This window comes from Leptinotarsa decemlineata, unplaced genomic scaffold (assembly GCF_025532065.1).
Source record: "Leptinotarsa decemlineata unplaced genomic scaffold, Ldec_3_MD MMD2_tig00026330_RagTag_RagTag, whole genome shotgun sequence".
NCBI classification, from domain to species: Eukaryota; Metazoa; Arthropoda; class Insecta; order Coleoptera; family Chrysomelidae; genus Leptinotarsa; species Leptinotarsa decemlineata.
Genome location: NW_027412690.1, coordinates 12,745,781 through 12,760,715, shown reverse-complemented (window position 1 = coordinate 12,760,715; position 14,935 = coordinate 12,745,781). Strand labels below are relative to the sequence as shown.

General features: G+C 36.7%; 4 long non-coding RNA genes across 4 annotated transcripts; all 4 read left to right on the top strand.

The window, feature by feature from the left end:
• The first annotated feature begins 5,283 nt into the window (after window positions 1-5,283).
• On the top strand, window positions 5,284-6,720 carry LOC141485702 (uncharacterized). The gene is made up of 2 exons (XR_012467360.1): window positions 5,284-5,717; window positions 5,796-6,720. It is a non-coding gene; the product is annotated as an uncharacterized lncRNA (long non-coding RNA).
• Window positions 6,721-8,173: 1,453 nt separating this feature from the next.
• Window positions 8,174-9,386, top strand: LOC141485704 (uncharacterized). The gene is made up of 2 exons (XR_012467362.1): window positions 8,174-8,380; window positions 8,459-9,386. It is a non-coding gene; the product is annotated as an uncharacterized lncRNA (long non-coding RNA).
• A 989-nt stretch (window positions 9,387-10,375) lies between these two features.
• On the top strand, window positions 10,376-12,051 carry LOC141485701 (uncharacterized). Its single transcript, XR_012467359.1, has 2 exons — window positions 10,376-11,045; window positions 11,124-12,051. It is a non-coding gene; the product is annotated as an uncharacterized lncRNA (long non-coding RNA).
• Window positions 12,052-12,880: 829 nt separating this feature from the next.
• On the top strand, window positions 12,881-14,716 carry LOC141485700 (uncharacterized). The gene is made up of 2 exons (XR_012467358.1): window positions 12,881-13,710; window positions 13,789-14,716. It is a non-coding gene; the product is annotated as an uncharacterized lncRNA (long non-coding RNA).
• The last annotated feature ends 219 nt before the right edge of the window (window positions 14,717-14,935 follow it).

The following is a 14,935-nucleotide window of genomic DNA, read 5'->3' as shown; positions in this document are numbered from 1 at the left end:
AAATTAACTGTAAACGGTAACCGATCGAATCAAACTCGAATCCAGTTAAAATATTCATAATTCCTTTCCCTAACATCTACAACCTTTCTCAGTTGATTCCAAATTTGTTAACAAATCCCTTGATTTATCTGTCAGTTTATAAATTTTATTCAACCGTTATTATAGGACTCCCCCTATAATACGCAGGGCAGGGAGCCTTGAGCTCCTGAGGCACAAAGTTTCAAATGTGAGAAGATTTCACTTTTCTAATTGTAAACAATACAAAATGTTCATAAGATATAAATTATATTACACCTATAGCACAAATGTTTCAATTCTAAGGGGACTTTAATGACCCAGGTCCCCAAGGAAAAAAGGAGGATGTCTCTTCGATACTTGAGACGTCGCTGTTTTGAAGTTATACTTTACCTTTGATATAGCTATATCGCCAGCTTACAGTAGGTTGAGAGAATGAATTCATCTACATAGGCATAAAAGCATATATCCTACACTAATATTCTTCCCCTTTTGGGCAGGTTTGAAGAAAATAAACCAACCGTCAACATCAAAGACTATGCCCCAGAGAGATGATGGGAAACACATACATGAGACAAAAAATGGACTTCCACAATGATTGTTATTCTGAATGCAGCTCAAAGCCCCAAACGAGGAAGAAAAATAATATATGAAAAAATATTGTACAGAGAAGCATGTTTTTAGCGGTTGTCACTCGTCCAGATATTCATTCTCAGTGAGCAGAGTTAGCAGATATTTGGAAAATCAGGAAGCAGCACTGGAAAGCAGTCAACGTATTTTCAGCTAGTCAAAGTTATGGAATTCTATACAATGGTGGGAGCAACGAATATTTAAAAGCGTATCAGATGCAGATTTTGCAGGAGACATTGATACTAGATATTCAACAACTGGCTATGTTATTTATTATCAGGTTGTCCAGTTACATGGACATCTCAACGAAAAAAGTGTTGCAAAATCCACGACAGAATTGAATATATTGCAGCTTGGGATGCCGCACGAGAAATAATATGGTTGAGAAGGTTGCTCAAAGAAATTGATGTTGACGTTTTCAAATCCAACGGAACTTTTTGTTGATAATAGAAGTGCTATAAACTTGATGAGCTATAATGATCATCACAAACGAAAAAAATATCACTGTTGTTTACACCCAATCAGAAAACAGTTTGGCAGATATTTTAACCCAACCCTTCACGAGAAAAATTTTCAACAAATCGACAAGGTCTGTGGGTAACGTTTCGAAGTGAACAAAGAGTGGGAGTGTTGAAGTAATCCATGTTCACTTCATTTCGATTGATCTTGTTGTTTTTATGATTCCTTGGAAATCGTTGTTGATTGAATGAGTTTTAATGTCATTGTTAATACATATAAAATGTATCGTTTGTATATTCATGATTAAAACTGGTTCAGTAGAGTTTACAGTTCGATTTCCTACAAATTACAACACAGGTAATACTGCTAGACAATTCTATTCTTACCCTCATTCTTCTACAGCAAATTGTTCTCATTTCTCCATGAAAGCCATTTTCAATACATTCCTTTCGAATATTCTGAGGTAATATTTACATTCTGCACCCATCACTTCAACTATTCGAATTGATACTTCATGTATTGCTCGATGAATGCAGTTCGACTCAAACTGCAAAAAAGTTTTCCTCACCAACACCCCTTTATAGCTATATCGCCAGCTTACAGTAGGTCGAGAGAATGAATTCATCTCTCTCATAGGCATAAAAGCATATATCTACACTAATATTCTTCCCTTTTGGGCAGGTTTGAAGAACATAAATCTTTGTTGAGATAATAGATCAAGCATCAAAAATCTAGTCTCTGATACGTTATTTGTCCCTATCTTAATAACTAAGCTTATATGTGTGTGTCTCCCTCAAGGTGGCTTGCAGAACAAGAATGGTTTTAGAGTTACAAACTTAGGTCTGCAGTGCTCTGTCGTACAACAATTGTGATCGGTAAACAGCGGTTAACTACTAAACTACTGCTACTACTGTAATTAGGCATTCATTGCAGGATGTCTAGTTTATAGCCAATACTAACACGAGGAAGCGGATTCAGATGAAAGAAAGCTAAAAAAAAATGAATCAATTATATTAGATGGAAACGGTTCACTGGAAGTGATGTCCGGGGACGATACGTCTGGAGTTGGACAGAATGATAAGCTCATTCTCTGAATATAGAGTTGTCTCGTTGGATAATATCAACTCGCCTGTAGTGTCGTGTGGCCTATAGGTTTACTTTTGTCCCAAGAAGCCAAAATTCAAATCAGTAAGATTCTGTTCTCCATAAGCAATTGATCCAACAGTGAGTTGAATGTTTTACCAGCATCCAAATGCCAAGAATAAAAATTCCTATTCTTATAAAAGATGATCATACTTGATTAATCCGAAAAATCGAGAAGTTTAGACATAAACTCGAAAAATTAGCAATGGTACCAAAAGTATCAAAAATTTTGAATTTCGGCGGCAAGACATTACGGAACCAAAGTCGTCAATTCACCGTTCCGTGTTCCGTCGGGAGCACGGAATCCTTAAAGGGATTCGAATATGTGTTCGAATATAATTAATGCGTTCGAATATATCTTGTATAGTTGTTTGCAAAAAGGGAAATTAACTGTAAACGGTAACCGATCGAATCAAATCGAATCCAGTTAAAAATTCATATTCCTTTCCTATACATTAACACTTTTCAGTTGATTCCAAATTTGTTAACAAATCCCTTGATTTATCTGTCAGTTTATAATTTTTTATTCAACCGTTATTATAGGACTCCCCTATAATACTGGCAGGGGGGAGCCTTGAGCTCCTGAGGCCACAAAGTTTCAAATGTGAGAAGATTTCACTTTTCTAATTGTAAACAATACCAAAATGTTCATAAGATATAAATTATATTACACCTATAGCACAAATGTTTCAATTCTAGGGGACTTCATGAACCCAGGCTCCCAAGGAAAAGGAGGATGTCTCTTCGATACTTGAGACGTCGCTGTTTTGAAGTTATACTTTACCTTTGATATAGCTATATCGCCAGCTTACAGTAGGTTGAGAGAATGAATTCATCTACATAGGCATAAAAGCATATATCCTACACTAATATTCTTCCCTTTTGGGCAGGTTTGAAGAACATAAACAACCGTCAACATCAAAGACTATGCCCAGAGAGATGATGTGGAACACACCACATAAGAGACACAAAATGGACTTCCACAATGAATGTTAATCTGAATGCAGCTCAAAGCCCCCAAAACGAGGAAGAAAATAATATATGAAAAATATTCGTACAGAGAAGCATGTTTTTAGCGGTTGTCACTCGTCCAGATATATCATTCTCAGTGAGCAGAGTTAGCAGATATTTGGAAAATCCAGGAAAGCAGCACTGGAAAGCAGTCAAAGTATTTTCAGGTCAAAAGTTATGGAATTCTATACAATGGTGGGAGCAACGAATATTTAAAAGCGTATTCAGATGCAGATTTTGCAGGAGACATTGATACTAGATATTCAACAACTGGCTATGTTACTTTATTATCAGGTTGTCCAGTTACATGGACATCTCAACGACAAAAGTGTTGCAACATCCACGACAGAATCTGAATATATTGCAGCTTGGGATGCCGCACGAGAAATAATATGGTTGAGAAGGTTGCTCAAAGAAATTGATGTTGACGTTTCAAATCCAACGGAACTTTTTGTTGATAATAGAAGTGCTATAAAACTTGATGAGCTATATGATCATCACAAACGAAAAAAATATCACTGTTGTTTACCCCAATCAGAAAACAGTTGGCAGATATTTTAACCAAAACCTTACCACGAGAAAAATTTTCAACAAATCGACAAGGTCTGTGGGTAACGTCTTCGAAGTGAACAAAGAGTGGGAGTGTTGAAGTAATCCATGTTCACTTCATTTCGATTGATCTTGTTGTTTTTATGATTCCTTGGAAATCGTTGTTGATTGAATGAGTTTTAATGTCATTGTTAATACATATAAAATGTATCGTTTGTATATTCATGATTAAAACCTGGTTTCAGTAGAGTTTACAGTTCGATTTCCTACAAATTACAACACAGGTAATACTGCTAGACAATTCTATCTCTAACCCTCATCCTTCTACAGCAAATTGTCCTCTCCATTTCTCCATGAAAGCCATTTTCAATACATTCCTTTCCCGAATATTCTGAGGGAATACTATACATTCTGCACCCATCACTTCAACTATTCGAATTGATACTTCATGTATTGCTCGATGAACTGCAGTTCGACTCAAACTGCAAAAAAGTTTCCTCACCAACACCCTTTATAGCTATATCGCCAGCTTACAGTAGGTCGAGAGAATGAATTCATCTACATAGGCATAAAAGCATATATCCTACACTAATATTCTTCCCCTTTTGGGCAGGTTTGAAGAACATAAATCTTTGTTGAGATAATAGATCAAGCATCAAAAATTTAGTCTCTGATAAGTTATTTGTCCCTATCTTAATAACTAAGCTTATATGTGTGTGTCTCCCTCAAGGTGGCTTGCAGAACAAGAATGGTTTTAGAGTTACAAACTTAGGTCTGCAGTGCTCTGTCCGTACAACAATTGTGATCGGTACAACAGCGGTTAACTACTAACTACTGCTACTACTGTATTAGGCATTCATGCAAGGATGTCTAGTCTTATAGCAATACTAACACGAGGAAGCGGTATTCAGATGAAAGAAAGCCTAAAATGAAACAATTCATATTAGATGGAAACGGTTCACTGGAAGTGATGTCCGGGACGATACGTCTGGAGTCTGGACAGAATGATCAAGCTCATTCTCTGAATATATGAGTTGTCTCGTTGATAAATATCAACTCGCCTGTAGTGTCGTGTGGCCTATAGGTTTACTTTTGTCCCAAGAAGCCAAAATTCAAATCAGTAAGATTCTGTTCTCCATAAGCAATTGAATCCAACAAGTGAGTTGAATGTTTTACCAGCATCCAAATGCCAAGAATAAAAATTTCCTATTCTTATAAAAGATGATCATACTTGATTAATCCGAAAAATCGAGAAGTTTAGACATAAACTCGAAAATTAGCAAATGGCTACCAAAAGTATCACAACAAAAATTTTGAATTTCGGCGGCAAGACATTCACGGAACCAAAGTCGTCAATTCACCGTTCCGTGTTCCGTCGGAGCAGGAATCCTTAAAGGGATTCGAATATGTGTTCGAATATAATTAATGCGTTCGAATATATCCTTGTATAGTTGTTTGCAAAAACGGGAAATTAACTGTAAACGGTAACCGATCGAATCAAACTCGAATCCAGTTAAAATATTCATAATTCCTTTCCCTAACATCTACACCTTTCTCAGTTGATTCCAAATTTGTTAACAAATCCCTTGATTTATCTGTCAGTTTATAAATTTTATTCAACCGTTATTATAGGACTCCCCCTATAATACTGGCAGGGCAGGGAGCCTTGAGCTCCTGAGGCCACAAAGTTTCAAATGTGAGAAGATTTCACTTTTCTAATTGTAAACAATACCAAAATGTTCATAAGATATAAATTATATTACACCTATAGCACAAATGTTTCAATTCTAAGGGGACTTCAATGAACCCAGGCTCCCCAAGGAAAAAAGGAGGATGTCTCTTCGATACTTGAGACGTCGCTGTTTTGAAGTTATACTTTACCTTTGATATAGCTATATCGCCAGCTTACAGTAGGTTGAGAGAATGAATTCATCTACATAGGCATAAAAGCATATATCCTACACTAATATTCTTCCCCTTTTGGGCAGGTTTGAAGAACATAAACCAACCGTCAACATCAAAGACTATGCCCCAGAGAGATGATGTGGAACCACCACATAAGAGACACAAAATGGACTTCCACAATGAATGTTATTCTGAATGCAGCTCAAAGCCCCCAAAACGAGGAAGAAAAATAATATATGAAAAATATTCCGTACAGAGAAGCATGTTTTTAGCGGTTGTCACTCGTCCAGATATATCATTCTCAGTGAGCAGAGTTAGCAGATATTTGGAAAATCCAGGAAAGCAGCACTGGAAAGCAGTCAAACGTATTTTCAGCAGTCAAAGTTATGGAATTCTATACAATGGTGGGAGCAACGAATATTTAAAAGCGTATTCAGATGCAGATTTTGCAGGAGACATTGATACTAGATATTCAACAACTGGCTATGTTACTTTATTATCAGGTTGTCCAGTTACATGGACATCTCAACGACAAAAGTGTTGCAACATCCACGACAGAATCTGAATATATTGCAGCTTGGGATGCCGCACGAGAAATAATATGGTTGAGAAGGTTGCTCAAAGAAATTGATGTTGACGTTTCAAATCCAACGGAACTTTTTGTTGATAATAGAAGTGCTATAAACTTGATGAGCTATAATGATCATCACAAACGAAAAAAATATCACTGTTGTTTACACCCAATCAGAAAACCAGTTGGCAGATATTTTAACCAAACCCTTACCACGAGAAAAATTTTCAACAAATCGACAAGGTCTGTGGGTAACGTCTTCGAAGTGAACAAAGAGTGGGAGTGTTGAAGTAATCCATGTTCACTTCATTTCGATTGATCTTGTTGTTTTATGATTCCTTGGAAATCGTTGTTGATTGAATGAGTTTTAATGTCATTGTTAATACATATAAAATGTATCGTTTGTATATTCATGATTAAAACCTGGTTCAGTAGAGTTTACAGTTCGATTTCCTACAAATTACAACACAGGTAATACTGCTAGACAATTCTATCTCTAACCCTCATTCCTTCTACAGCAAATTGTCCTCTCCATTTCTCCATGAAAGCCATTTTCAATACATTCCTTTCCCGAATATTCTGAGGGAATACTATACATTCTGCACCCATCACTTCAACTATTCGAATTGATACTTCATGTATTGCTCGATGAACTGCAGTTCGACTCAAACTGCAAAAAAGTTTCCTCACCAACACCCCTTTATAGCTATATCGCCAGCTTACAGTAGGTCGAGAGAATGAATTCATCTACATAGGCATAAAAGCATATATCCTACACTAATATTCTTCCCCTTTTGGGCAGGTTTGAAGAACATAAATCTTTGTTGAGATAATAGATCAAGCATCAAAAATTTAGTCTCTGATAAGTTATTTGTCCCTATCTTAATAACTAAGCTTATATGTGTGTGTCTCCCTCAAGGTGGCTTGCAGAACAAGAATGGTTTTAGAGTTACAAACTTAGGTCTGCAGTGCTCTGTCCGTACAACAATTGTGATCGGTACAACAGCGGTTAACTACTAACTACTGCTACTACTGTATTAGGCATTCATGCAAGGATGTCTAGTCTTATAGCAATACTAACACGAGGAAGCGGTATTCAGATGAAAGAAAGCCTAAAATGAAACAATTCATATTAGATGGAAACGGTTCACTGGAAGTGATGTCCGGGACGATACGTCTGGAGTCTGGACAGAATGATCAAGCTCATTCTCTGAATATATGAGTTGTCTCGTTGATAAATATCAACTCGCCTGTAGTGTCGTGTGGCCTATAGGTTTACTTTTGTCCCAAGAAGCCAAAATTCAAATCAGTAAGATTCTGTTCTCCATAAGCAATTGAATCCAACAAGTGAGTTGAATGTTTTACCAGCATCCAAATGCCAAGAATAAAAATTTCCTATTCTTATAAAAGATGATCATACTTGATTAATCCGAAAAATCGAGAAGTTTAGACATAAACTCGAAAATTAGCAAATGGCTACCAAAAGTATCACAACAAATTTTGAATTTCGGCGGCAAGACATTCACGGAACCAAAGTCGTCAATTCACCGTTCCGTGTTCCGTCGGAGCACGGAATCCTTAAAGGGATTCGAATATGTGTTCGAATATAATTAATGCGTTCGAATATATCCTTGTATAGTTGTTTGCAAAAACGGGAAATTACCTGTAAACGGTAACCGATCGAATCAAACTCGAATCCAGTTAAAATATTCATAATTCCTTTCCCTAACATCTACACCTTTCTCAGTTGATTCCAAATTTGTTAACAAATCCTTGATTTATCTGTCAGTTTATAAATTTTATTCAACCGTTATTATAGGACTCCCCCTATAATACTGGCAGGGCAGGGAGCCTTGAGCTCCTGAGGCCACAAAGTTTCAAATGTGAGAAGATTTCACTTTTCTAATTGTAAACAATACCAAAATGTTCATAAGATATAAATTATATTACACCTATAGCACAAATGTTTCAATTCTAAGGGGACTTTAATGAACCCAGGCTCCCCAAGGAAAAAAGGAGGATGTCTCTTCGATACTTGAGACGTCGCTGTTTTGAAGTTATACTTTACCTTTGATATAGCTATATCGCCAGCTTACAGTAGGTTGAGAGAATGAATTCATCTACATAGGCATAAAAGCATATATCCTACACTAATATTCTTCCCCTTTTGGGCAGGTTTGAAGAACATAAACCAACCGTCAACATCAAAGACTATGCCCCAGAGAGATGATGTGGAACCACCACATAAGAGACACAAAATGGACTTCCACAATGAATGTTATTCTGAATGCAGCTCAAAGCCCCCAAAACGAGGAAGAAAAATAATATATGAAAAATATTCCGTACAGAGAAGCATGTTTTTAGCGGTTGTCACTCGTCCAGATATATCATTCTCAGTGAGCAGAGTTAGCAGATATTTGGAAAATCCAGGAAAGCAGCACTGGAAAGCAGTCAAACGTATTTTCAGCAGTCAAAGTTATGGAATTCTATACAATGGTGGGAGCAACGAATATTTAAAAGCGTATTCAGATGCAGATTTTGCAGGAGACATTGATACTAGATATTCAACAACTGGCTATGTTACTTTATTATCAGGTTGTCCAGTTACATGGACATCTCAACGACAAAAGTGTTGCAACATCCACGACAGAATCTGAATATATTGCAGCTTGGGATGCCGCACGAGAAATAATATGGTTGAGAAGGTTGCTCAAAGAAATTGATGTTGACGTTTCAAATCCAACGGAACTTTTTGTTGATAATAGAAGTGCTATAAACTTGATGAGCTATAATGATCATCACAAACGAAAAAAATATCACTGTTGTTTACACCCAATCAGAAAACCAGTTGGCAGATATTTTAACCAAACCCTTACCACGAGAAAAATTTTCAACAAATCGACAAGGTCTGTGGGTAACGTCTTCGAAGTGAACAAAGAGTGGGAGTGTTGAAGTAATCCATGTTCACTTCATTTCGATTGATCTTGTTGTTTTTATGATTCCTTGGAAATCGTTGTTGATTGAATGAGTTTTAATGTCATTGTTAATACATATAAAATGTATCGTTTGTATATTCATGATTAAAACCTGGTTCAGTAGAGTTTACAGTTCGATTTCCTACAAATTAAAACACAGGTAATACTGCTAGACAATTCTATCTCTAACCCTCATTCCTTCTACAGCAAATTGTCCTCTCCATTTCTCCATGAAAGCCATTTTCAATACATTCCTTTCCCGAATATTCTGAGGGAATACTATACATTCTGCACCCATCACTTCAACTATTCGAATTGATACTTCATGTATTGCTCGATGAACTGCAGTTCGACTCAAACTGCAAAAAAGTTTCCTCACCAACACCCCTTTATAGCTATATCGCCAGCTTACAGTAGGTCGAGAGAATGAATTCATCTACATAGGCATAAAAGCATATATCCTACACTAATATTCTTCCCCTTTTGGGCAGGTTTGAAGAACATAAATCTTTGTTGAGATAATAGATCAAGCATCAAAAATCTAGTCTCTGATAAGTTATTTGTCCCTATCTTAATAACTAAGCTTATATGTGTGTGTCTCCCTCAAGGTGGCTTGCAGAACAAGAATGGTTTTAGAGTTACAAACTTAGGTCTGCAGTGCTCTGTCCGTACAACAATTGTGATCGGTACAACAGCGGTTAACTACTAACTACTGCTACTACTGTATTAGGCATTCATGCAAGGATGTCTAGTCTTATAGCAATACTAACACGAGGAAGCGGTATTCAGATGAAAGAAAGCCTAAAATGAAACAATTCATATTAGATGGAAACGGTTCACTGGAAGTGATGTCCGGGACGATACGTCCGGAGTCTGGACAGAATGATCAAGCTCATTCTCTGAATATATGAGTTGTCTCGTTGATAAATATCAACTCGCCTGTAGTGTCGTGTGGCCTATAGGTTTACTTTTGTCCCAAGAAGCCAAAATTCAAATCAGTAAGATTCTGTTCTCCATAAGCAATTGAATCCAACAAGTGAGTTGAATGTTTTACCAGCATCCAAATGCCAAGAATGAAAATTTCCTATTCTTATAAAAGATGATCATACTTGATTAATCCGAAAAATCGAGAAGTTTAGACATAAACTCGAAAATTAGCAAATGGCTACCAAAAGTATCACAACAAATTTTGAATTTCGGCGGCAAGACATTCACGGAACCAAAGTCGTCAATTCACCGTTCCGTGTTCCGTCGGAGCACGGAATCCTTAAAGGGATTCGAATATGTGTTCGAATATAATTAATGCGTTCGAATATATCCTTGTATAGTTGTTTGCAAAAACGGGAAATTAACTGTAAACGGTAACCGATCGAATCAAACTCGAATCCAGTTAAAATATTCATAATTCCTTTCCCTAACATCTACACCTTTCTCAGTTGATTCCAAATTTGTTAACAAATCCCTTGATTTATCTGTCAGTTTATAAATTTTATTCAACCGTTATTATAGGACTCCCCCTATAATACTGACAGGGCAGGGAGCCTTGAGCTCCTGAGGCCACAAAGTTTCAAATGTGAGAAGATTTCACTTTTCTAATTGTAAACAATACCAAAATGTTCATAAGATATAAATTATATTACACCTATAGCACAAATGTTTCAATTCTAAGGGGACTTTAATGAACCCAGGCTCCCCAAGGAAAAAAGGAGGATGTCTCTTCGATACTTGAGACGTCGCTGTTTTGAAGTTATACTTTACCTTTGATATAGCTATATCGCCAGCTTACAGTAGGTTGAGAGAATGAATTCATCTACATAGGCATAAAAGCATATATCCTACACTAATATTCTTCCCCTTTTGGGCAGGTTTGAAGAACATAAACCAACCGTCAACATCAAAGACTATGCCCCAGAGAGATGATGTGGAACCACCACATAAGAGACACAAAATGGACTTCCACAATGAATGTTATTCTGAATGCAGCTCAAAGCCCCCAAAACGAGGAAGAAAAATAATATATGAAAAATATTCCGTACAGAGAAGCATGTTTTTAGCGGTTGTCACTCGTCCAGATATATCATTCTCAGTGAGCAGAGTTAGCAGATATTTGGAAAATCCAGGAAAGCAGCACTGGAAAGCAGTCAAACGTATTTTCAGCAGTCAAAGTTATGGAATTCTATACAATGGTGGGAGCAACGAATATTTAAAAGCGTATTCAGATGCAGATTTTGCAGGAGACATTGATACTAGATATTCAACAACTGGCTATGTTACTTTATTATCAGGTTGTCCAGTTACATGGACATCTCAACGACAAAAGTGTTGCAACATCCACGACAGAATCTGAATATATTGCAGCTTGGGATGCCGCACGAGAAATAATATGGTTGAGAAGGTTGCTCAAAGAAATTGATGTTGACGTTTCAAATCCAACGGAACTTTTTGTTGATAATAGAAGTGCTATAAACTTGATGAGCTATAATGATCATCACAAACGAAAAAAATATCACTGTTGTTTACACCCAATCAGAAAACCAGTTGGCAGATATTTTAACCAAACCCTTACCACGAGAAAAATTTTCAACAAATCGACAAGGTCTGTGGGTAACGTCTTCGAAGTGAACAAAGAGTGGGAGTGTTGAAGTAATCCATGTTCACTTCATTTCGATTGATCTTGTTGTTTTTATGATTCCTTGGAAATCGTTGTTGATTGAATGAGTTTTAATGTCATTGTTAATACATATAAAATGTATCGTTTGTATATTCATGATTAAAACCTGGTTCAGTAGAGTTTACAGTTCGATTTCCTACAAATTACAACACAGGTAATACTGCTAGACAATTCTATCTCTAACCCTCATTCCTTCTACAGCAAATTGTCCTCTCCATTTCTCCATGAAAGCCATTTTCAATACATTCCTTTCCCGAATATTCTGAGGGAATACTATACATTCTGCACCCATCACTTCAACTATTCGAATTGATACTTCATGTATTGCTCGATGAACTGCAGTTCGACTCAAACTGCAAAAAAGTTTCCTCACCAACACCCCTTTATAGCTATATCGCCAGCTTACAGTAGGTCGAGAGAATGAATTCATCTACATAGGCATAAAAGCATATATCCTACACTAATATTCTTCCCCTTTTGGGCAGGTTTGAAGAACATAAATCTTTGTTGAGATAATAGATCAAGCATCAAAAATCTAGTCTCTGATAAGTTATTTGTCCCTATCTTAATAACTAAGCTTATATGTGTGTGTCTCCCTCAAGGTGGCTTGCAGAACAAGAATGGTTTTAGAGTTACAAACTTAGGTCTGCAGTGCTCTGTCCGTACAACAATTGTGATCGGTACAACAGCGGTTAACTACTAACTACTGCTACTACTGTATTAGGCATTCATGCAAGGATGTCTAGTCTTATAGCAATACTAACACGAGGAAGCGGTATTCAGATGAAAGAAAGCCTAAAATAAAACAATTCATATTAGATGGAAACGGTTCACTGGAAGTGATGTCCGGGACGATACGTCTGGAGTCTGGACAGAATGATCAAGCTCATTCTCTGAATATATGAGTTGTCTCGTTGATAAATATCAACTCGCCTGTAGTGTCGTGTGGCCTATAGGTTTACTTTTGTCCCAAGAAGCCAAAATTCAAATCAGTAAGATTCTGTTCTCCATAAGCAATTGAATCCAACAAGTGAGTTGAATGTTTTACCAGCATCCAAATGCCAAGAATAAAAATTTCCTATTCTTATAAAAGATGATCATACTTGATTAATCCGAAAAATCGAGAAGTTTAGACATAAACTCGAAAATTAGCAAATGGCTACCAAAAGTATCACAACAAATTTTGAATTTCGGCGGCAAGACATTCACGGAACCAAAGTCGTCAATTCACCGTTCCGTGTTCCGTCGGAGCACGGAATCCTTAAAGGGATTCGAATATGTGTTCGAATATAATTAATGCGTTCGAATATATCCTTGTATAGTTGTTTGCAAAAACGGGAAATTAACTGTAAACGGTAACCGATCGAATCAAACTCGAATCCAGTTAAAATATTCATAATTCCTTTCCCTAACATCTACACCTTTCTCAGTTGATTCCAAATTTGTTAACAAATCCCTTGATTTATCTGTCAGTTTATAAATTTTATTCAACCGTTATTATAGGACTCCCCCTATAATACTGGCAGGGCAGGGAGCCTTGAGCTCCTGAGGCCACAAAGTTTCAAATGTGAGAAGATTTCACTTTTCTAATTGTAAACAATACCAAAATGTTCATAAGATATAAATTATATTACACCTATAGCACAAATGTTTCAATTCTAAGGGGACTTCAATGAACCCAGGCTCCCCAAGGAAAAAAGGAGGATGTCTCTTCGATACTTGAGACGTCGCTGTTTTGAAGTTATACTTTACCTTTGATATAGCTATATCGCCAGCTTACAGTAGGTTGAGAGAATGAATTCATCTACATAGGCATAAAAGCATATATCCTACACTAATATTCTTCCCCTTTTGGGCAGGTTTGAAGAACATAAACCAACCGTCAACATCAAAGACTATGCCCCAGAGAGATGATGTGGAACCACCACATAAGAGACACAAAATGGACTTCCACAATGAATGTTATTCTGAATGCAGCTCAAAGCCCCCAAAACGAGGAAGAAAAATAATATATGAAAAATATTCCGTACAGAGAAGCATGTTTTTAGCGGTTGTCACTCGTCCAGATATATCATTCTCAGTGAGCAGAGTTAGCAGATATTTGGAAAATCCAGGAAAGCAGCACTGGAAAGCAGTCAAACGTATTTTCAGCAGTCAAAGTTATGGAATTCTATACAATGGTGGGAGCAACGAATATTTAAAAGCGTATTCAGATGCAGATTTTGCAGGAGACATTGATACTAGATATTCAACAACTGGCTATGTTACTTTATTATCAGGTTGTCCAGTTACATGGACATCTCAACGACAAAAGTGTTGCAACATCCACGACAGAATCTGAATATATTGCAGCTTGGGATGCCGCACGAGAAATAATATGGTTGAGAAGGTTGCTCAAAGAAATTGATGTTGACGTTTCAAATCCAACGGAACTTTTTGTTGATAATAGAAGTGCTATAAACTTGATGAGCTATAATGATCATCACAAACGAAAAAAATATCACTGTTGTTTACACCCAATCAGAAAACCAGTTGGCAGATATTTTAACCAAACCCTTACCACGAGAAAAATTTTCAACAAATCGACAAGGTCTGTGGGTAACGTCTTCGAAGTGAACAAAGAGTGGGAGTGTTGAAGTGATCCATGTTCACTTCATTTCGATTGATCTTGTTGTTTTTATGATTCCTTGGAAATCGTTGTTGATTGAATGAGTTTTAATGTCATTGTTAATACATATAAAATGTATCGTTTGTATATTCATGATTAAAACCTGGTTCAGTAGAGTTTACAGTTCGATTTCCTACAAATTACAACACAGGTAATACTGCTAGACAATTCTATCTCTAACCCTCATTCCTTCTACAGCAAATTGTCCTCTCCATTTCTCCATGAAAGCCATTTTCAATACATTCCTTTCCCGAATATTCTGAGGGAATACTATACATTCTGCACCCATCACTTCAACTATTCGAATTGATACTTCATGTATTGCTCGATGAACTGCA